Source organism: Pyxicephalus adspersus, chromosome 3 (genome assembly GCF_032062135.1).
Source record: "Pyxicephalus adspersus chromosome 3, UCB_Pads_2.0, whole genome shotgun sequence".
NCBI lineage: Eukaryota > Metazoa > Chordata > Amphibia > Anura > Pyxicephalidae > Pyxicephalus > Pyxicephalus adspersus.
Window position 1 is genome coordinate 110,368,664 of NC_092860.1, and position 24,641 is coordinate 110,393,304.

General features: G+C 35.4%; 1 long non-coding RNA gene across 1 annotated transcript in view; it reads right to left on the bottom strand.

The window, feature by feature from the left end:
- Nucleotides 1-1,300: 1,300 nt before the first annotated feature.
- LOC140326948 (uncharacterized) overlaps nucleotides 1,301-24,641 on the bottom strand; it is an 89,752-nt gene continuing 66,411 nt past the window's right edge. Inside the window, exon 3 of the long non-coding RNA XR_011919949.1 lies at nucleotides 1,301-1,355. This is a non-coding gene — a long non-coding RNA (uncharacterized lncRNA). The remainder of the gene's footprint in view (nucleotides 1,356-24,641) is intronic.

Genomic DNA, 24,641 nt, shown 5'->3' on the forward strand with positions numbered 1-24,641 from the left:
CTGATAACTTTTTAATAATCCACTGTGTTAAAAAGAATGTGGTTTTGCATATTGTTTATTTTTTATGATATTCAAGACAAAACAGAAAAAAAGTCACTGCTTAGATGAATGTGACATGTGAACGTGACATATTTCTGTATTTTTATTTTATTTATTAATGGTTAAAAAAAATAGTTGGCCAAAATCCCATAGAGTTCATAGAAATCGACTTTATATGACCATTAAGCATGGCAGTTAAGAGGCTGCATTTGGCCTGCTTTGCAGTCCAATACATTGAACTTTCCTGGACACATTGGACCTGATTTATTAAGGGTCTCCAGGTCTACAAAAGAGACTAGACTGTCATGGGAGGACCTAGTTGATTCAGCAAACCTGGAATGGATTTCCTAAAAAAATGTTTCCTATTAGTTGGCAAATGTCTTCAATCATTGACAAGTTCCATTCCAGGATTACTTGATCAACAAGGATCTCCCATGAAGTTTCCCAGTCTTGGAGAGCTTTAATAAATCACAAAGTATGTTATAAGTAAGTATTTAGGTGTGTTACAATTGTATGCAAAGCAGGTCAAATGGAGCATTGGACAGGAATGCATACTGACATGAGCCATTACAGTGCTCAATATTTCACACTCATATAGTCCATTAAAAAAAAAAAAGGCCAAACAACAGAGACTGATTTAAAACCATAGCACACTAGCATAACTGTCTTGTGTTAAGGGTAAAAGGCTTAGATTTTGTTTATATGCTTACATCCAAATCTACGAGCCCCATTTCTCTATAGATTGTTCAGATGGAAAATCATTTCAGCTGCTTGCTAGCATGAGATTAAAATCGCGCTTGAATATATATCCCTAAAAGTAATTACATGATAATGAAATATTATTCTCAATAACTTAATTTTTGTTTCAGTCTTTTGTTCTGTTCCATATTCATTCAATAGTTCCCAGTAATTATTGGTAAAATTATTGTTTTTTATTCTAAAACCCAACATTTTACATAGGTATCTGAGTTATCTATGATGTGCAGCTATATCTTAACGTGTGAACTTATTTGTTACATTTGTCTCTTACTTGCTATACTCATGTCAATGGTAATAAAACTGTTGTTTTCCTACCATGTCATTGTATTGAACTGAGTGTTTTCTGGGCATGCTGCCTAGAGCTCCTTAGTTAACCAACACTTGAAGCTGTGAAACACCATGCTAGAATATCTAAACCACATAGACACAGAAGTAAACCAATTTCCCTTGCTATCTATCAACTAATGTTTTGACACCTCTCACTTTCATCTGCTCACTAACAAAAGTAAACATCTTAACCTACCTTTGTTTCTTGTCACTTCATGATGTCTTTCTTGCTGAAATCAAAAATAAAAAAATGTAAATTTGGCAGAATGAATTAGACATGGTTGCATACAACTAACAGCTGCATAGAATGAGAATCTAGTTAAAGTGGGTAAGGATGATCAGACAATTTTCACTAAGTTCTTGTTTCACAAGTATTACTACAAACATACAGAGTATGTACAGCCACTCCTAGCAACCAATAAATGATTCAACCATCCTATATAGGTTACAGAATAAGCCCTGGAAACAATGATTATGGTAAAGTTCCCCCTTTTTGTATATTATTTAGCAGATTCTCAATAAAGCTTCCTCAACAGTGAAATGCATTTGAAAATCATAATGCTTAGCAATCTAATAAACTGCTAAAAAAGTCAAAATCAAACAGTAACAAGCCTTAATATTTTACCTTCTTGATAATTCCTAATATTTTGCCAAAACGTTTGCAAAAATGTGTTTTTTACTAAACTTTCAGCAAATGTAAATTTCTAAGTTTCACTCATGTGATGGGTGTTATAGCCTTGAAACATTTATGGAAATGCCTGGAGATTGTTGAGATTTTCAATAAAGAGTGCAGGGTACAAGGTGCAGGTGCTTAATAAACACTACAAAATGTATTCATATGAACTTTTTTAATAAGCCAAAATGTACAAATACACGCTTGTGTAGTTCAGAAAAAAAAAAATAAAATTTAATCACAGCCGAATGTGACAGTCTAGGCAAACAAGTAGAATTTATTTTCTTTTTATTTCAGAACAAAATATTTAATCTACATAAAGATAACATAATGAAAAGTGACTTAACTAAGAGGCGAATAGTCAGGTCAAGGTTATGGGGACAGATTATAGCTGATGCTTTGGTTATATTTAGCTATGAACAAAGAAGATTAGGTTGCTGTGCGATAACTGTGTCTGAGATTTTAGAGGACTTTTGCAGAAAATCATCAGTTTGTTTTTCTTTCTAATACATTTAAAAAGAACAAAAACAACCACTTAAAACATATATTACCAAGGTTGCTAATGTTATTTTAACAGTATCTTTGAGAAGGGCAATGTGCCAAGATTTTAATTATTGTTTTCATTGCCTTTCGCAAAGTACTTTTGTATTTCACTCATAATTTTTTTCTTTTGTATATTGTCCCACAGAGATATTAATGGGACGCTATTGTAACATTTCACAGGCAGGCATTTCTACACTTTTCGATGTATTTACTCTTTTCTGTTGCTTTACAAACAATTGTTGCAAACAATAATTGTGCTTTAAACAATAATTTAAAGTTTGAGAATTAAATCAATCAATAGGTGAGTTTACATGCCTTAAGGCAAATCTGTGCTATTGCTGTGCTTGAAAAGTAAATACCCACCTTTCCTTTATTCCTCTGCTGATCTGTTGGAAGCTTTGGGGAACAAAAGAAAATACCCATTGTTTTTGGATATATAGGGGCATGGAACCAATTCTATGTAATAGTGCTGGACAAGTCATTAAATGCTGGTAAAGTCACATGGGGAGAGTTTTTAGCCCTGTGTTAGCTTTAGACTCCTTCCAGAAACCTGGGTATGTATAGTCAGGACAAAGGCATTGATGTGAACTTACTCATTTTCCTTTTCATAGGCAAAACACAGGTTTACATTATTTGTTACTGCCTAATGAATATATTTTTACATAGTCACCTTAAGGCTTGGTCTACAGGAACTGTTTTTTAAAACAGTTAAAAACTCCCATGCTTTTCAATGTGTTTATAAAAGCCTATATTGCTTTTATTAGGAGTTTGTAAAAGTTTAATTGAAAAACTTGTTAGTAAACTTTTATTGAAAAACACTTCTACATAAAAACCTGCCTCCTCCAAATGCTGTAGACTGGCCCATTGGAGTGCATGGACTTTAAAATGCTCAGGTTAAAGGCTTGGTAAAGAGTCCATGTAGACTAAGCTATAAGTATATGAAAGGCCAAAACTTGTTTCTGGTAGAATAGGGAAGGTTTAAAACTGACAGTATTTATTCTTGCAGTTTATATTTCATTGGAGAGATTTCCCTTCCGGCCCCTTACCCATACCAGGATATACTAATAAACCTTTCCAAAGTAGTAGATATCCTCTTAGACAATTTCCAATGCAACAGTTGTCTCCATAGGTAGTCTTTCCATTTGTTCCTGTTCTGGTGACAGCTTTTTGGATGTTCTCCCACTATGTTAGGTGACAATTGTAATAGGGCAAAAAATGAAAGTGAATCCCCATAGCAGGGACTCAAACTGAAGATAAAACCTTACATGGTTATCAACCTTGTCCACTTTATCTTAAATTTAAAAAAATGACAAAATACTTTTAAAAGTTCACCTTTACTTATATTACACAAATATTGTAATATAAAATGCTGAAATGATCAGGTATGTTTCCTAGTTCTTATAGAGGTTCTTGAAATGTTGACTGATTATTTTTAAACGATATAGTGGCTATAGGGGAACACTACACAAACATGTCTATGTAATGCCACTTTACATGAGCCCTCAAGAGAAAGACACAAGTTGTCTAACTGCCTTTGGATTCTCGACTTTCATTTGCAAATTGAGAACAAAACTTCAGCGAAGACTGAAAAAAATTCTATGTCAAAAAACAGGACACATACAATACATATAATTAGTAAAACTGATCATTTTCTGGCCTCTTAGGCTGCACTATACAAGTCAAAGCTAGAAAAAATTGCACAAGTTTTAGAATCAATGACACTAGTTTTCAAACCATTCTGCTTTTTACTCTGCTCTATTAAATAGGGATCCAGATGTTCTGCCTGGAATTTCAAACACCCAGAGTGAAAATAGAAGTCTTTAATCACAGCTAGTTCTAGAATTCACTTATAATAGCACCTAGTACATGAAGACGCTTTGCTGTTGCAGAAGCTTGATTAGAAAACCTCTAAAGCTTAATTGATGAATGTGAGGTATATATTTCCTCAAATATGAAGCTGTCTCTTTTAACAACACAATTGCAGGCACTAATTAGATAAACAACTTCCTATTTCATTGCTTTGTCTGGCTTTAAATTGCCCATTGACATTGAAGAGACTCATAAGAAAGCTCAATTGCATGCTAGTGATGACCTGTGAAGTGGTTTCTAGGGCAGGTAAAACAAAAGAAAACCAACATAAATACACATTTCAACTTTTAATTAATGGCTAGATAGAATGCTGCGCTATAATTTATTCCACTAGTATAAACTAAGGTTTAGAAATAAACCATGCATGTTGTTATGCAAATAAAAAATGTTTTCTTTCTTCATCCAAACTGGGAAGGTTAACAAATAGCATGTCCTTGAGGACATTTGAATGACTTACCTTCCTCAGATGTCCGGGGGGTATCTTAACAGCCATTTCAAAACTATCTCTTAAATGTTTTATTTAACTGACATTGTGCAGGCCACATTAAAGATTTGTACAGACCCATCATGAACACTGCTATTAGATCAGTGATGTAAGGAGGTATTAAACAAAGGATGATTATGATGTTTTATATATAGATCTGGCCCCAATATCCTTTTTTTTGGCCCCCAAAGGAATCCTAAATAGGAATTGCAGCTGGCCCGTCACTGCATTGAAATAGCGCTGCTACGGAAATTCCGGGCATCACTCACGTCTATGGACCAGCGGGCTCTCTGCCTATGCGTGAGCCCGCATTGGACTGTTTTATAGACACAAATAATGCCGGGAATTTTAGTAGCAGCACTATTTCAATGAGGAGGGAGATTCAGCGGCAGGCAACTCATAAGATTTAGCTCCGCATTGGCAGCATCTTGCATTTCCAGCACTCCCCCTCAGCTGTAAGTTTCCTTGCTACCCCAAGGCATGGACTTGAATAACTGGATTTTTATAGAAGAATTTTGTTATTATTTTTGTTAGCTTGTGCAAAAAGGTTACCATTGAAATTTAACTCAGAAGGCTACAGATAGAGAAAAAGGCATATGATTTTTTCTTAACTAAAATTAAAAACACAATGTATGCCTCTTTCTCTATTTTTTCATTGTTTCCATATGAAAAGGGTTTATATCTAATGAGAAGGAAAAATTTCCTCAATTTTTTCAATAAATTTCATGGTTGGTCCGCCACTTTATCTAAGTTTTTAATTTTGGCCCTCTGTGTATTTGAGTTTGACACCCTTGTTTTAGGAGGTCCTTTTTTTTCTTTTTGTTCTCGTTTTTTTCTTTTTATTACATAAGCCATGCAAAAGTAGAATAGGCATCCTTTATTATTCATCCATTATATAAAATACTCTTTCATTCCATGCAGTTTGGTAATATGGTCTTGCAATATCTTGCATCAATGCAACAGTGGGCTACGTCACCTGATCTCGCATCTGAGCAGTGCGAGATTGAGTGATGTAGCAAAAGGACCATAAGAGAAGAGCAAAGATGGAGGCGCCCAGTGCTTGCTCACTGCCTTAATTTTACATAATTTTGTGTTTCAAACTTTATTATACTCATACTAATATATTATATTGTAAAATAAAATTTCATGAAAAACAATGTACCGCTTTTAGATATAAATCCAGACAGAAATGTACCGCTAGGGAGGTTAAGGGAATAGGGGGATCTTTCTGGATCATGTACAACCCACACAAATCTTCAGTCCACACTGCTGACTCGCTTGGTTTCATGCTGACCTGCCTGGTTGAAGGATGAGGGGGAATGGGAGGGTTGCATCTGGGGTGGTGGAACTGTTCTAGAACAGCTCCGGTGCATGATTTTAGTGATGTTATAGCATTGCGATGTGTGTAGGACATCATAGGCTCGGTATACATGTGCAATGGTTCTCGTCTGATATTCGGCTCAGGACCCAGAATCTTGCATGTGTACAGTGCTTTTGTCCATCATCTGAGCGACTGTCCTACGGACGATGGACAACAAACGAACGTAATGCAAGTGAAGGTGAGAGAACGCAGCGTAGTGCCGCTCTGTCATTCTCCCCCTCCCCTCTCCATTGAGCAGAACGGTGTTGTACTCATTCATCGTGAAAGATCTTTTCCAACAACATTTATTGCATGTGTGTACTTAGCTATAGTGTCAGGCTGGGAAATTTTGGTAGCAAGTGATTTTTTTAAATGAATCAAAGAATGAAGTATCCCAATTTCCTGCAAATGCACAGCTCAGCATTTTATGACAGAAGAGGACAATGATCAGGCAGTAAAGAACATTTTATTGCAAAAGGCACATTGCCTGTCCCTTTCTGCAATAATGACCTACCTCAACTAATACAGCTCAGGCGTTTAGGTAATTTTGCACAATTGGAGGGTTTTCAATGCAGGAAAGTTTATATATTGAAGTTTACTAGCCAATAAATGAGGCTTGCCTTAAATTTTTTAATAATCCTGCAGTAAAACCTCCTGTCCCTGGGTGGCTGGGCTCACACACTGGGATGGATTCAATAAAGTTCTCCAAGGCTGGAGAGAAAACACTTTTATCAGTGAAGTTGAGTGATCCAGCAAACCTGGAATCGATCTGGTCCAGGATTGAAAACATTTGTTAACAAATAGCTATTGACTTTTAGGAAATCCAGGTTTGCTGGATTACCCAGCTTCACTGATGAAAGTGTATTATCTCCAGTCTTGGAGAACTTTAATAAATCAGTGCCACTGTATTTTTGTTAGGAGCCATGATTTTTACTCAGGCTGAACTTCAAACGTAACCAATATACTATTCTGCACAACTTTTGTGTGTGGTGCTCAACAATTGTTGCACTGTATAAATCCTAATAAAAAATGTCAGCACTCACAGTCCTTCAAATAACCTTTTATTGTGGTCCAATAGCAACCAACATAGTGCTTCAGGTGCACACAGGTCCTATTTGTCAAACCAATAAATGAATATTCAAAGAACAATGAGTACTGTAATTATTTTTATTTAGACTTTAGACTTGCTTTTGTAAAGCTCTCTTACATAGGGGTGGGGGGTATGATGAACTAAGTATTTTATAAAAAAGAAGATAACATTGTTTTTGCTTTCACTTACACACATCAAATGATTCTAGCCCAAACAGTCCTGCTTGGCTTCGGTGAAAATCTGCCATGTGCACAGTGAAGAGCCACTCACTTGTCCTCCCCACTTTCAAAGAACAGAATGGCACTGTATGTACAGTACTTATTCAATTATTTGTCACTGGAAATGATCACAAAAGATTGTTTCCAGCGACAATCATTTGACGTCCATTGGATGTCTGTACAGGGCTTAAAGGAAGTGGAAAGAACACTGACAAGGTCAAAAGTTTTTTTTCTACTCTGAGTCTGCAAAGTGAAATCTAAAGCAGTCACCACATCTAAGGAATAAACATATAGTACTGTTCTGGGGTTTAGTTATTCTTTAAGTTAAACTTTTAATACAAAAATGTAACTCCTAGCTTAAGTAACGAATCAGTGACCTTGAACACAGCCAACAATGTCTGAAACTGATAAAAGCACAGCCTTCATGCTTGTTTCACATGACTGCCTTATTTTTTAGCAAAAGTAGACACAATGACAATCCTTGAGCTTGTACCTTTAAAAAAAGTAAGCAATGACTGCTCCCCTATTTAGATTATAGGTTATCTTCACTAATATAACACAGGCTCTTTGCAGTGCCATGAAAAAATTATTCAATCCCTGTGCCAACAAATATTAAACAGATCCATGAAAACTGCTTCATAATATATAAAGTGCACAGTGAAAACAGGAAAATGCATTTAGATATTCTTTAACAAGGGATAAAAAAAAGATTGTCCACTAAGCCAAAATCAATCCAAAAATAAAAGTATGTAATCATTCCTTCAAACCTCAGTTTGTCTGAGCAATTTAATATTCCGCTGTCCTTGTTAAAATGTATGCTTTTACAACCCTTATTGTATTTTTATTTATTTTTTTTTTTTTACACAGCAGCGATCATAAAGTAATAATGTTGTCAAATACACTAAAGTGATTTTACGCTGTTGGCCATCAATTGCTTTTACTAGCAAAAGAGCTTATTTTGTTACATCAGAGCCTGATTTCTTCTACAAAAAGACCCATGTGTGGCAGGTTGCAAATAGATCTTAAGCTGCCTAGCTAGATTTGAGTCCATCTGGCTCTATTAGCACTGAGGTTAGAAAATAAAAAAAAGCTGACACAAGCGAGTTCTAATTTCGTGTTTTCTATAAATTACCACAAAATTGTCTCACTAAATCAAAGTTTTTAGTACTGCTGTTAAAGTGTTTTTTTTTTTTTTTTAAGATTATTTTTATCTTACTTCCTACTTGCTTTCATGGCTTACTTTCATTTATATTGGATGTTTTTGCCCTTGTAAAAGCTTTGGCTTTGTAGAAAGAGCAGGTGTAAGGCTTTGTTTAAATCGGTAAGCCAAGAATCACGGGTAAATTAAGTCCCACTGTTTTGAAGCACTGATTCAGAACAGTGATAAGGTGTCTAGGTTCAGATATGCACATTGCATGTAGGAGTTTGGGAAAGCACCCCAGAATGCAATTTAAGCACTGATACCGTGCAAACTGCTCTATTTTTTAGCCTAGATGATATGAATGATTTCAAATTTCATGCATTTTTTTATTTAACAATATAAATTGTGCAGTTTTTTTTCTCTTGCTCTTATAGTATATGTTTTTTACTTGTTCATTATGAATGACAGCCTAAACATACAAGTGTGCTTCAACACATTACAGTGCAATTCAAACATGTTTTAGCTGGAACTGGGTTTAAAATGCTAATCTGCCATAACAGCAAGTAATAAAGAACCAATCCATGAAACATAAAATAATTTGAATGCCTATGAAATCTGTATATTTAAAGAATCCCAGTCACCTATGTACCAGTTTACTTTTAAATTGTATTGTTTTTTAGTATATCAAGTCTCTCCACTTGCAGGCAGCTCTGGATAAACTCAGGAGATGAATCTTGCGTGTAGTAGTAGCCATGGCTTTCTGTAATGACGCATGCTGATACAGAAGAAAGTGACAGCAGGAGCTGCTTGCAAATAGTAAGCTCTAATTTAATTTTTTCATCCTGCAGCCCAGAACACTCTGGGGTGATTCTTTTTAAATCTGTTAGGGCTCCATGATCAAAACAAAATTTGGAATGATTCAAGCACTCAGTATGGACATAAACTGTGACATAATAGATGTGGGGGAGGTGTCAAACAGAAGAATGCAATTCTCCCTGAATTGCTGCACAATAGGAAACTGAGGACATCTATCAATCTAGAAGTATAAAAAAAGTGTTGGCGTAAATTCTTGACAATAAAACGATCCAAATATAAACCAAGGTACTCATTTTTGACTGAGAATACAGGAAACATTGTTGCTTTGACTCAAGTATAAACCTAACACACTAAATATGGCCATCACTGTTAATGTTAAAAACAGTAAATAATAGATATGTCAACAAAAGTAATGTGTATAAATATATTCATCCATCACATTTTTAAAAAAATTGTTTTCACATGGACACAGTTTGTATATGTTTTTCCAGATTTTTACAGAATATTTGTTTTGTACTTTGGTTATGATGAGTCAGTTACTACTAAATAACCTTTTGTGCAGGGTTGAGGCCACCAGTTATTGCTGCAATCTTTTTATGTGAAGTGTCCAACAAACTCTTTAACAACTGCACTTCTATCCAACAGCCCTGATCTGTCAAACCCCAGCACCGAAGACAAGTGCAGTTACTAGGACATTTCATTGGGTAAGACCCAAGTATAAACCAGGATTCTTATTGTAATAGCATTTTGAGGACAAAAAATATCTTGGTTTATGCTTGGGTTTTTACAATATATGCTGATGGGCTTTTGTTTGCTTGAATTGACTTTTGCCAGCAGCTTAACTGCAGATCAGATGATGGTCATCTGCAAATAATTGCATTGTCAATCATTTCTGAATGATCTTAGAGGTGTCTGATTTCAAACTGGTGCCATTGAAGCAAGCCAGTCAAGGGCTTAAAAATAAAAAGTGTGAACTGGTGTCAGAGTCTCTTTAAAGGACGGAATGACAGTTCCCTTTAGTGTTTAGTTCTCTAAATAAATATTCCGAAAGGAAATACACACAGGGATATTTTTATCTTCTTATAGATAAAAACATGTAAAGCAAAAGGACACCATTTACAGACTACATCAATGTGGCAAACTGCTAAAAAATTGTTCTAAATGAATGCAGCATTAAAAAAGAGAACCAAATAATCAATGAACTGGTGGGTTTGGGATGGTCTTGTGAATTGTGGGAGTTAAAATAATAAAAGCTGCACCTTATGATATGTGTGACCTATGTCCAGTAAACATTCACATATAGAATACCCATCTCTGTAACTGTAATTTACTAGTCTCTGCTCAGTTTCATATAGGAGAGATAGAAAGGAAGGATCTCATTCAAAGGTCAGACTGTTTCTTAAAGTTTACACCTTCTATATATCTCCAAAAAACTTTGAAGATACAACTGGGGCAAAAGTCAACACAATTTCTGCTTTTTTAACAATTAGACTTCAAAGTAACGTAGAAAAAAATGGAAAATAAACTACAAGTAGTGGTTCTGTTTTGTGTTCCCAAACAATAATGGAGCTTAGTCATCAGGGACATCAGTGCCCTATAATGATATACAACTACTGGTAATGCACAGCTACACCTTTGAAGTAATGTTATTTTCCCAGACAAGTATGAAATTGTAGCTCTTTCCCCTGCTCTAATTCCAAACTTGTTTAGGTCAATTTACTGTTTTTACCTTTGTTTGACAAAACAGTAGGAAATACGGCAACTATGTTAATCAATTATGTTTGCGGAGGGCACGCCACTCTCCAGCTATTGGTTAGGTTAACTGCTCGATTTCTTGTCAGAAATTTTGATTTAGTGGTTCTGAGCATGAACATGATAGAAACTGATAGCTGCCCTGGTTATTAAACTGTCTATCTTCATTTGCAATGTTAGGTAAAGATTAGGTAAATCATTCAATTTCTTGTTTCAAAATTATGTATTTGAAAGAGCTCATTCCCATCTGAAGTATTTTATTGTAATGTTTCTGTACTTGGCACCTAAAGACATTCAGGACAAAGAAGCCATACCACTGTGCCATATTGACCATGTAACAAGACTGAGATTGTTTTAAGTGGATTTAAACTAAAAAAAAAATAACAATTGTTCATTATGTCATTTTATTGAAAACATCTAAAAAAGGTCATTTCAAAATCAGTACTCCAAAAATGTTACCTTTTGTCTTGAAATATTCATTGGAGCTAATCCTTGGGTTTCATAGCTGTATATCAGTAGGGTTTGATCATAAAAACAATATTCATGTGCCATAATAGCCTTATATGATTTGGAGTGGAATTTGAATATGTTGCAACTGCACTGTTCATTGTTACTGGAGTGGAAGCTGTGCCAGAGAACTTGCAGTGGAACAAAACCTAAATAAAAAAAAACTTTAAGCATGCAGGTTCATTATTACAGAAGAGATAAGTGATGCCCTTCTGCCTGCTTGTTCGCAATCTTTTCCACAATGCACAATGCCAGGTATCCTGGCATACCCCCAGATGCAGAGAATAAACAATCCTGCATGCGTACGTGGGAGTTATATTAATGTGGCCTGACCAAATCAAGATTGTCAAAGATCTGGAACCCAGAGGAGGACCACGTGAATATAGTATCACCCAGCAAGAACAGGTGAGTGTAAGTAAAAAATTGCATCAGACAGGTACGTTTATTTTATTGTAGTAGCTATATCACCTGTCCCTTGCAATAAACAACCTGTCTTGTTGCAATTTTTCACTAGTTTAGTTTAGTTCTACTTTAAGTGACATAAAATTACACAATCATTAGTTATAGTGTCACTCACAGTGTTACCCTCAGATGATTTAAAATAGATTGAAAGTCTGAAAATGTATGCCAAAGTGTGTCTTAAAGTAGAATTAAACTTGTTGGTGGGTGGTAAACACTGAAAAGCATACTTGCTGAATATGGCATATACTAACCCTATGCAGTCAACCTGGAATGATGTCAGGTCCAGGATTTGTCATTTCTGCCTCCAAGGGAGCTGCCCTTTTAACCGGTGGACTTTTGCTGACATGACAACATTGCATGTCTCTTTTGTCAAATAATACTACCTCCTGGTGGTGTTTTGCTTTTCTTTTTAGTTTAGGTCTGCTTTACAAAAAAACAAATAGTATATTGCAGCTTTTTTGTTCTTAGATGTGTTGGACGAATGTGTTTTCTTTTCACCTGCGGGATCACCAGCAGCAACTGAGCTTCAGTGTGGTCTAAACACACTTGAAATTAAATACAGGTTCCGACTTGTATCTTTATTGCAGGATCGCTAATAAAACAGTAACAAATTAAAACAGTGGCTCGGCTTAGCATCTAACTGATTTACTTGCATTCTTGACTGACTAGAATGTAACGGAAATAAAGTCAGCTTCTAGTCAATACAGCAAACTCACATTTAGTGCAAGGTTTTTCATACGCTCTGTTCCCTCACATCTCTGGGGCCGGACTGAGCTCCTGGCTGCCTAATGCTGCCTGAATAAATAGCACACCTGTGCTTCACTTGCACAGGTGAAAATCAGGACATGAATCCAGTGGATCAAGGAAGCCCTCCCACCCTTTTTTACTGGTCAGGCTCCAGGAACCTAAAAATCCTTATCTTTCCAAAAAACACTGAAAAGCCAGACAATACAACATTTCCTGCAGCCTTAAAACATAATAAAATATCTTGGCCTGGGACAGTACACCCATCCAGTTCTTTCCCCACCAGGTTCCTTGGACACCTGAGAAAAAATAAAGAAAAGGGCAAAAACAAAATGCATAGTTGCTTTCCTGAAATTAACTTCGAGCACCCCTGCACATCATCTACATTGCGTAGACTGCAGTATACCAATTGCATTCCAGTACACCATTGCAATACACAAAGAAACCTGGGAAGGCTGATAAAATTGATTTTTCAGTATAGTGCACATTTGATTACAAGAAAACTAGGTTCCTGGAAGGATAACAGATATTTTTCTTGGCATTTGGTACACTATAATGCACCAAAATGCAATGCATTACAGTGAATGCATTCTTGGGGAGAACAAGCATTTAAATGACTAAAATGAAAAAAACATTGATATATTACTACTATTGATATAATATTACTATTATTACTTTAAACTTTGGTTAAAAAATATTTTATATAACATAGTAGTATTAAAGTAATTACAGTATCTTCTCACCTAGTAACTAGGGAAGAACTATTCTCATCTGGGATTGTTTACACACAACCAATGATACAATGTACTATACAATGTTTTGTTTAGCAGGAATAAAATACTTCTAAAAGTGAATCCAACAAACTTTTAGGATACTGACATCACTACCCTCAGCATTAAGTATTTAAGGGAAATCATTACGCTGTTACAAACGCTGTTAATTGATTCATACATTGTACAAACCTATGAAGAAAGTGTCACCTTTTTACAAGACTTGCAAAATAAATAAAGCATTGCAAGAAACCAAGCATGACAAATGAATTTTGTTGGAAGCTCCAAAGTAAAAAGTATATTGTACTTCTGTACACAGTTTGGAGCCAATGGAGTATATAGTCGTAATTACAAGAGAATAATGAAAATTCAGTTTCCTTTTAAACTTTGTAATTTGCTGGACCTCATTCTTTGGTTTGCAAGCCAGGTCGATAGTCCAAAATAACTTGCAAAGTGGGAAACATTTATTAATATTTCACTATTTTGTTTTCAAAATGAGATAAAGCTACGAAGGTGCTGCCCTAAAAGGGAAGTTCAATTCTATGGTATACATATATATATATATATATATATATATTTATATATACACACAATAACATTGGTGCTTCAGTCACTGTTTGGTTAATTGAAGTTTGCCCCTCCATCTACCCAAGCATCCTTAGGAATTGTTTGGACGGATCAGATCTCTATTGGGCTGGTAGCCTAGCAACAGCAAAAGAAACATTGTTCAGTGAAGGTGCAGGGGAGCTATTCAACTAATGAGTGAGAATTTGTGTCAAGTTTGTAGATAGCAGAACATAATGCGGCTGTATGAGGGAGAAAAGAAGACAAAGTTGATAAAGTTTTTTAAGAAGTAGATGGTTATAACGGCTTTTCAATATACTATTTTAGAGAGGAGAGAGACAACGAATGGAGAAAGCGTGAAACAAGAACAAAAAGATAAGAGAAAGACATACATATGCAGCTGATCTGGTAAAGCAAAACTAGACACTTGTTACAATAACAGTGTTGTTCACTGTGATAGAGCAAAAAGCTAAAATGCATCTGTGTTATCATTATAAAGTGAATCAAAATGGCCAAAAATATTCAATATGCAACACTTCAGTGTTAAAGAGAAAGTACCTGTATCCATTCTTGTCTAATACTGATATTTTTGCAGCAAAATTCCTTTGCCATATTGCAATCCCAGACAAGGTCTGTCTCAGAGCAATTCTAGGAAAATAAAGTATTTACGTAGAAGTGGTAGGGTAGGTAGGTAGGATGTGGCCCAAGGATAGGAGGTGTGTTACTGGCTGGAAAGTAGACTTATAAGTCAATAAACTGAGAAGTCATATTGGAAGAAATGGAGGAGAGGTACCCAAAAGTGAATGGTTCAAGCAAAAATATTATTTAAACCAAACAATGCTTTCTAACTTTGCTGTCCTGCTTTCCAATTATGTATTATTTTAATGCTTTACTATGTTTTGATGGTTTACAGTAGTTCCAGTTTAGGTATATTACAGGTTCATGTTAAATCCACTTTTTTTAAAAATACATCTAAAGCCTAAACTTTATTGTTGTTGTTGGTATAGGGTATAGAAGCATTAAAATACAATGCCATTAAAGAGATTTCCCTTACCATTTGAATGGTTTGAAAAGTTGCACATACAGTAGACAGCATGGTTAGAGACATGTAACAGGGAAATGTATTCTTAATGATGCAGTAACTAACTATCAGCATGCATGCGAGGGGAAATGGAGATACCTCCGTGTTTTCTATCCAGCCTGCCACCTTGCCCTGGATGTATGATGGTGGACAAGTAATGTATCACCAAGTGTAAGCTTCCCTAACTAAAAAAAGAAACCAGGTCAGAAACAATATTACCTAGTGGGGCTTAGATGTTTTATCACATGCAAATTTAAGCTTCAAGGCATTACATGCCAAATCCTATTGGTTTTGTCCAGTCTGACATACGCAACCTTCTTCCTAGTTAACTGAAAAGCAGGCCCTTTGTTTTATAATGACTCACTTTTTTCCTTGTTGTTAAACTAGGATATATTAAAAAATATGAGAAAAAAATCATAAACCATTTTGCACAGGAGAAACTCCAAGGAATATATTAATCAAGAATCTAAATATTAATAATTTGTTTTAGTTGAGTGTCACATCTTGGCAAATAGCTAAAGGCAACTGATTTATTATGCAGTGGCACCTTTACCATGTTCCTCAATAGAACTAATCCACAGTGATTTATGCTTAAGTTTATTAATGCCTATCAAGATAGAGAGAACAAAATTTTAATTATCTTTACATAATTCATATACTGCCCCAAAGTAATAAGAATTATGTATATCTAGATTAGTAAATAATTTTCTTTTTCATACAAAGACTGTACTTTAAAGGATGGGTCATGCAAAAATTACATTTAGGAGAATATAAAAAAGGTTTTATGTATTTTGGGCAATTTGTGCTTTTGTGTAGTCAAGAATAAAATTCTAAAAAGTCAAACACCATGAAATTGCTAGTCCTGAACAATACTAATGTTGATGATGTTTAAAATGCCAAAAAATCTGATTGCAAACGGATGTCATTAAATCAAACAAGTCAAGGGCTTAAAAATAAAAAGTGTGAGAAGTGTGAACTGGTTTTAGAGCTTCTTTAAAGAGCAGAATGATAGTTGCCTCAAGTGTTTAGTTCTCTATGTTAATATTCCTAAGGGAAATACATGCAGGGAGACTTTTATCTTCTCATAGGTATAAAAATTGGGTAAAGCAAAAGGGTACAATTTACAAACTAGTAATAGGGATAAGCAATGTATTCCTGTGAACTTAAATTCAATTTTATCATGTGGTCAGTTCCATAGAAGGATGTTCATCACACTTCTGCGTTGTGTTTCTAATATACTGACAGCCAGTTGAATGTTTTCAAGTAGCAATGAAAAGGCTAATATCATATACAGCCCCATCAGCCCCATAGTGTACCAAGTTACAAAATGCCAAAAGTGACATTGATATACCAGTGTAGACGAACTAGTTTCCACTGGCAGTGGTCTAACCCTTCCTTTAACAGTTAGGTATATTTGATAATCTAAAAATAGGTACAAAATCTTAGAATGATTGGGGAAATTAATTCCCACTTTCTGATAAAACCAAATTTGATGCAAACAGAGCAAAACTGAGGTGCAATATATTGGGTTATTGGGTAGTCAATTTACAAAAACAGTAAACTATCATTTTCATTCTACAATCCACTGTTGTGTAGAGGTACTAAAATAACATTGGAAAAGAAATAGCAACACGTTTTTCCCTGCTGCCCTTCGCTTATCTTAACATGGACAGCAAAAAAAATAATAGTATACTGATAAACCATGATGACAGCATGACTTATCTCATGCAACAGCAGTGCACATGTGATTCTTCCAATTCTTCCCTCCACTCTAAACTCTAAAGAAGTAAGTAGGATCAGTGTCCACTTACAGTGTGATTTTCCAACTGTGCAATATCATATATCTCTGGCTTCCTGAGGATCTCATTATTGCCTCCAGGTCAGGGCCATGACAAACGGCCCAATAATCTAAAGAATTGTTTGAAAACGGGACTATCGCTTGTTTCTTTTAAGCCGTTTAGGGCCAGCTTTTCTCTTCTTCTTTATTTCACATCTAAATGTTAGAAAATCCCCCTACAGACATTTCTGTTTTAAAGACAAAGGCTTCAATGGGAGAGTAGTACTGTAAGAGTCTAAAAATGATTATCCCACAAGTGTCTGGATCAGCAGGGATAGAACTGTTAAACTGTGAAAGTACTGTTCCTTGTACAATTGAACCAACCTCAAAAGTACAAAGTGATTAAACTAAAATAAATAAATATATCATCATACTTAACTTCCCCGAAAGCACTATAAAATATATATGGCACATGCTGCTTCCACACGACGTAGACAACTGATATGTAAAACAAAATACAGTTGAACTACGAAATGATAACCTGAGGGAATCTTGTACCAATTAGGAATTTAGAAAATGTTCAGTTTTAAAGGATAGCAGTTGCTTTGTAATGCAGTTGTCGAGGTAAGAATTGTTATTCATCTTTGATGTTTAAAACTCCTTATGAAGTGTGAAATTAAATGCTTTTAAAACCTTTCAAATACAAAATGCCCTGAAATAATAGTGGAAAGGAATAATGCAGAAACTGTTGTAAAGATCAGACATGTAAAAGAAATATTCCCTCAGAAAGCTCTTGCAGTGATTCAGATGAGAAAATGTTCCATGGAGTTAATGATGCTGATGTAGATATGGATACTGACTGTACAGAAGCTGATGGAACTGATTTTGTAAGACCTCTGTTATTTCTGCAGATTTTGACTTCTTCATTTGACCAAATCATAACTGTAGTTGAACAAATAATCAATTATCACCTCCCATGACATTCAGCTCTACCCCATATTTTGTGTACCAGGTTAACTTGTATCTGTGACATGTACCAAAGGGAATTATTATTTACAAAGAATAATTCATTTACCTCAGTGAAATAAAGACTTCCAAATAAATGCAATCCAAAATTATGTTTTTTAGAGTTCCTTACACATGATTGTGTATTATTTTTAAAAAGCCACAAAACGATAACTAAGCATGACACCCATGTCATTTACTCCTACCTCATCAAAAATATACCCCCCCCCCCAAAAAAAAAACAATAATAATAATATACTATGTTGGTAACAGTCCATATACCATTTGACACAGAGCAAAAAAAGATTGGCCGTAAGCCTTTTATAAACAGCTACGTGCTGAAGGACACTAGTTTTTCCATACTTCGAGCAACCAGATGGAGGTTAAGTAATATAAAAGGTTTTTATGCATCCCCTTCCCAGGGTACCTCATTACTAGTGTTGCTGTTCAGATTCAAACATTTCTGATTTATCTCTATTCAGTTTGAATCAAACATTGGCCAAAGTTAGCTCTTTTTTTTACAACTTCTTTTTAAACTAAAATCTTATCTGGTGCACAGGAGACTTGCACTGTAACTGAATACGATAGCTCACTAGTACTGCTGGTTGTATTTATACCCCAACCTTTTCCAGTTTATTAAGGTGAATAAAACACTCCGCTGAGATTTTGTCATGAAATATGTATATAGTTTGGCATTAAAAGTTGTGTAAATGGGTTACAATTTAGTTTCAAGAAAGTCCCTTTCAGCCCATATAAGCAATATATGAGGTTTTCTAAAAGACAAAGCCATTTAGAATAAGGGGTGAGTGTTGGAGTTTTTTTTCACACTCTTAATAGTCAATTGGTGTTAATTAACTGTGATACTTTCTGTTACATTTTAAATGAGATATATAAATTGAAACATGTTTTTAATGAGTGTAGTAATTTAGTGAATTCTATTTTTATTAAAAATTGTCACACTCCAGAACTTTATTATACTACTAAAAGTGAAATATACTACCATGCCTATAATATTCTTTTACATACATACACCTAAAACCATGACCCTGAGTCTCCTCTCTATTTTCCTTTTTATAGAAGGAGGGTGTCTATGTAATGAAAAAGAAACTTTCTATTGGCAATTCAACAAATCGATTCAACTGCAATCTAGTCTTCTCCACTAGATACAGACCCAACAGGGGACCTGGATGCTGAGTACATATTGCTTCACAAGGTAACAAAACAAATCTGAAAGAAATGCACATTTCCTGCTAGTTGTCTAGAGATGGGGTCCTCTCAAGATCCGACAATAGTTGATTTGGCCCTCATACAAACTGACGAGACCAGCCATAGATCCTGGTACCAAAGCAATAGGCAATGTCAGAGTCAGGTACAATCCAAAGGTCAAAGGAATGAGCAGAAGATGGTAACAAAAGAAGCAGCATGATAAAAATAATGGAGCACAGAGAGTAATGACATGCTTCTAGAATGCTGAGAGACACCCCTTTAAATTATGCATTATTTAGGAGATCTGTGATCTGATTGGTGCCACCTCTCTGGGTAGAATCTGAAAATGTTGGCATCTGTGTACCAGAGGAGGAATCCAGTACTGACATGCAATAAATGCTATATATGGTAAGAATTATGTGAAACTGTGCTTCAAGTACAAAAGCTTGAAATTAAAATGAATGAATTAAAAAAAAAAAAAAACTAACACTGTCTCAAGTTAAACACCAACTTTAAGAAAAAACCAACCACCTCACAATTTAGTTTATTGAATTAAAATAAAAGAAGAACTTTATTCATTTTATAATGTATTTTTTTTTTTAACAAATGAGATTTGGCTGATCTCCTCTTTTCTAACAGCTGCAGCTTTGGTTAGTGAAGGAAGATGTAATATAGAAGGCAGCAGGAAACGATTCTTTACAAATTTTCTCTGTTCTTTGTGAACCCGACAATGGTTATCACATGATCACTAACCTCCAAGAGAGATTACTGGTCAAGCCATTGGGTTTCCCAGCAGCCCACCCATGGAGATCAAAGGTATCTCTGGAGCATGCTGCAGCTGCTTAGAGAGACAGGGATTATTATGAACTACAGCAAATCATACTTAAAGCATCTCTTTTTTTTAGGAAATGCTAAATCCTAATTTATTAAGTTAACCTACAACACTGCTATAGCAGAATGAGGAAATGATGTTAATAAAACATTGAAAAAAGGAAATTCATGACTATAGTTCATAGTAACAAATCAGCAAATACAGAGGAGTTAGGGTAAGCCTGAAATCTGGAAAGCTAAATCATTTTGCTTCCAGTGTTCAATAATCAGCCCCAGTGCAATGTTTTAAATCAAAGGAATATTGTAGATCATCATCATAATGTTTAACGTTCCAGTCGTATTTTACCAACTTATTTGATCCAAAGAATATCCTAAAGATTTGATCCTAAGAAGTGTAATATAGCCAGATCTGTCTCACTTAACACACACAACATGACGAAAGATCTGACTATAACACTGATACAGCACTTTTATGTGTTTTAGCTGAGACTAATGCCATCTCCTACCGTAGTTCTTTTTTTTTTTTTCTTTGTTCCAGTTTTTGCACAAGAGTTACATTAAGATCAGCACTGAATGATGCTGTCTTGGATAGAAAGTTCATAGGTTATAAGTCATAGTTATTGACAAGAATATTGAAGATTAAGACTTACACTGAGCTCCTATGCCTGACAAATAACATTTTAGCTAGGGCCTAATGGATTGCCATTATAAAGTATACTGGGATCCAAGTTTCTCCCTTATACAATCTACTAGGAATTAGGGATTTCCATTGTAATGTAGTTGTCAATGATCTATTTCTAAAAACATTTCACTAAGTCAGATATTGCAGTATACATTTTGCCTAAAATCTAGTGACTACATATTACACCAAATATTGATTAGTTAGTCAATACTTAATTCCATTCCATTTCCAGGTAAATACTAACCATCTTCCCACCCTTTCCCACACCTCATCTTTCACCAATCTTTTCCATACATATATTTATATATAGGTATATATTTACTGTCCAGGTCACTTGACAGTTCCGTTTCTGGGTAGCCATTGTCCCTACATCAACCAGTCCCCTACTCTCCCTTCGCTCACGTCACTGTTGCAGACATCTATTCTGGATTAGGAGATTCTAAATAATCTGTATCTCAAACCTTTTTAGGGTTCATGCCCTCCTTAAACTATTATACTATATACCTGAAGAAGATCCTGACCTCTGTTCTTGACATCTACTGGTTTAATTAATCAATTATGCGCTATATAGCAATGGCATACAACATATAACATTTTATATATATATATATATATATATATATACCATGCACGCCCAAGCCATCACACTGCCTCCGCCATGTTTTACAGATGATGTGCTATGCTTTGGATCATGAGCTGTTCCACGCCTTCTCCATACTTTTTTCTTGTCATCATTCTGGTAAAGGTTGATCTATTCTCTTTATGGTAGACTTGGATATCGATACGCCTACTTCCTAGAGAGTGTTGTTCACTTGGTTGGCTGTTGTGAAGGGGTTTCTCTTTACCATGGAAATGATTCTGCAATCATCCACCACTGTTGTCTTCCGTGGACGTCCAGGTCTTTTGGCATTGCTAAGTTCACCAGTGCTTTGTTTCTTTCTCATGATGTACCAAACTGTAGATTTTGCCAGTTTTTCAGTTTTTGCAGCTTAAGGATGGCTTGTTTCACCTGCATGGAGAGCTCCTATGACTGCATGTTGTCTGTTCACAGCAAAATCTTCCACATACAAGCACCCCCCTCAAATCAACTTCAGGCCTTTTATCTGTTTAATTGATAATGACATACCAAAGGCATTGCCCACACCAGCCCATGAAATAGCCTTTGAGTCAATTGTCCAATTACTTTTGAGCCCCTAAAATGAAGTGATTGTTTAAAAAAGGGATTTAGTTCCTCACATTTCTATGCAATCTTTTTGTTCAACCCATTGAATTAGAAATGAAAGTCTTCAGTTCTACTGCATCTGAGTTGTTTCATTTAAAATTAGTGGTAATGTACCAAACCAAAATTAGAAAAAAGTTGTCTCCGTCGAAATATTTATGGACCTAACTGTATACTGCATCATCTCGATAAATGTACTCATTCCTTGATCTTTGATCCGGTAGATCTACTGTGGCATCTAGAAAGGGTTAGGAAAATTCTCCCCGAAAACTGAGCAGTGACAACTAGTTTTATAGCATTTTAGAAGACTTGATTTAAAGTGTACGTAAACCCCAAATCTATTTTCCAGTATGTTTGGTACCAAGGCTTATTATATCATGTTTTCACAATGTAAACTTGCTGCAGTATTTCTTATCTGGAGATCATGCTACAACAGCACTTTTGTTTGCAAGCTGACAATGCTAAGACACTATAATTGGAATAAGTATTTACTCCCTATTATAATATGCTATAAAGAGGCAGGTTCATTTATGTTTATGATAAAGTAAATGTTTGCTTAGGACAGCCATGTTTAAATGAGAGAAAAAATGAGGGAGTTCAAAGAAGCAATGTCAGAATACCTGGCTACTCTAGCAGCAGGGGGGATGGTGCATGGTGGTAGAGGTAGTCCCCGGGTTAAGAACAGCTGATATACGGATGCCTCCTAGATACAAATGGGGCTTCCCTGCTTGCTCTGTGCACTATGAAGAGTGGAGCTGATCTGTAACAGCCTTGTAACTCTTTAATGACCAAGATAAACTCTGCAGTTGCTTCTTTTTGCATATCAAAATACAGCTTGATCCAGAAGATAATGAATGTCTTTTTTGCTGTGTTTGTGATTTACTCACAGTGAGGATTTTATACGGTAACTGACACCTCACTGCCACTCCCGCATGTAACCCGGGGACTACCTGTACAGCATAATATGAAACAGTCCAAAAGGGACTTCAACTTCCAAAAAACCTTTACAAGCACATATGGAGTAAAAAGGTTCACTTGAAGATTCCCACAATTATTTGTGTGAACATTCCCAACTTCTACAGTAAACTAACCTCTAATAGTCTATTATTAAACTAATTTGTCCTTAAAAATGTTTACACTTCTGATCTTAAAACAACAGATTGGCTTCACAATCTCCTACTCCCTGCTAACCACCCTCTACCTATCCATTACATACTAATTGATTTGTACTCACTATAATAGGCGACATAATAATATACCTTTGTTGTATTCTTTTTCAAGTTCATGTTCACTTGAATGTACCCTTATTCCTGCTCATATTATACTTTTTGTTTGTTTGTACCCACATGTTTTATTTAGCCTGACCTACAATGCACTTCTTTTTTGATTTACTACAATAGAAATAGAATTTAAAAACTTTTTGATCTTGTAATATTACACAAAGATTTAAAAAAAATTTAGGCTGAACTTTTTGTATAAAAGTATTATTTCTTATACAGTTGCAGACCAAAAGCATCTATAAAAAATATTTTGGCATTTCAATTTTTCCCAGCTGGTTAAAGAGACTCATGACATGTCTTTTAAATATAATAAATATTGGAAAATCCTTGTTAGCCATAAAAAGCACCTCTGATGGTCATACATATTTTTACTTGTTAACCCTGTGCAATAATGAAAACAAATCAGGAATGGGAATCCATCAAAATCTGCAATCCACAAGTGCACCTTTAGTACTTAGCAATAACTGTTCTTTTATAGTTATATTTCACACTTTTTGAGAAGCAGTGTCAGTTCAGTGTCAGAATGTAAAGCCCCCATAAACAGGGGATAAGACAGTCTATGGCCACATACACTTGTCCGATGGTTGTAACCAAGATGAACAGTCGTGCTTGACTTGGGTTAAATCTAAGATGGGTACAGTGGTTCCCCGACATCATCCATCATTTCACCATGGTGGATTGTTGAATGACGACTGGGGTACAACTGCTGTGCACTTCTATGGAGGAACACACAGCAGGTGCTGCTTGCTCGCCCTCTCCTCTATGGAATAGATTTGTGTTTGTATATCTGTGACTGGAAATGATCACAAAAGATCATTTCTAGTGAGAGTAATCTGACAAATTTTACCAAATAAGAGCTGAAATTGCTATTTCTGAAAAGTAAGGCTGCAGTATTACAACAATGTGAAGGAGGGAATTCAGATTGTGACAATGCTCATTCTTGACTTATTCTCATTCCAGGTTTGCTGGATCACCCAGCTTCACTAATAAAAGTGTATGCTTTCCAGCATTTGAAGAGCTTTATAAATCAGGCCCATTGAGTCGACATACTTTCCACCATGCTTGAACCAAGCATGGACAGTGTCTGTTAAAAACATTTTTTGTTTGCAGGTAACTTAAAATAAAAAACATATGTGTGGATTAAGGTTCATGCAATGGTTTTATAGCTAGATACAATAACATAAAGTCATGGTAACTGTTAATTCTTGTAAAAGAAATGCAAACCTGTGTTAACTATGTGTCCCTCTTGGTTTTCTTTTTAAAGGCTGCTCGGTGCCTTCTTTTCATTGCTTTTCAGTGCTATGGGAACAAAGCTTCCTTTCAAGTACCAGCAATCTATTCAAGGTGCAATGCAGTAATCACCCGATTCTGATTAACCAAATAGCTTGAGGATATGATGAAAATGTTACTTGTAGAGCTTTTAAGCTTGGATTTTACTTTGG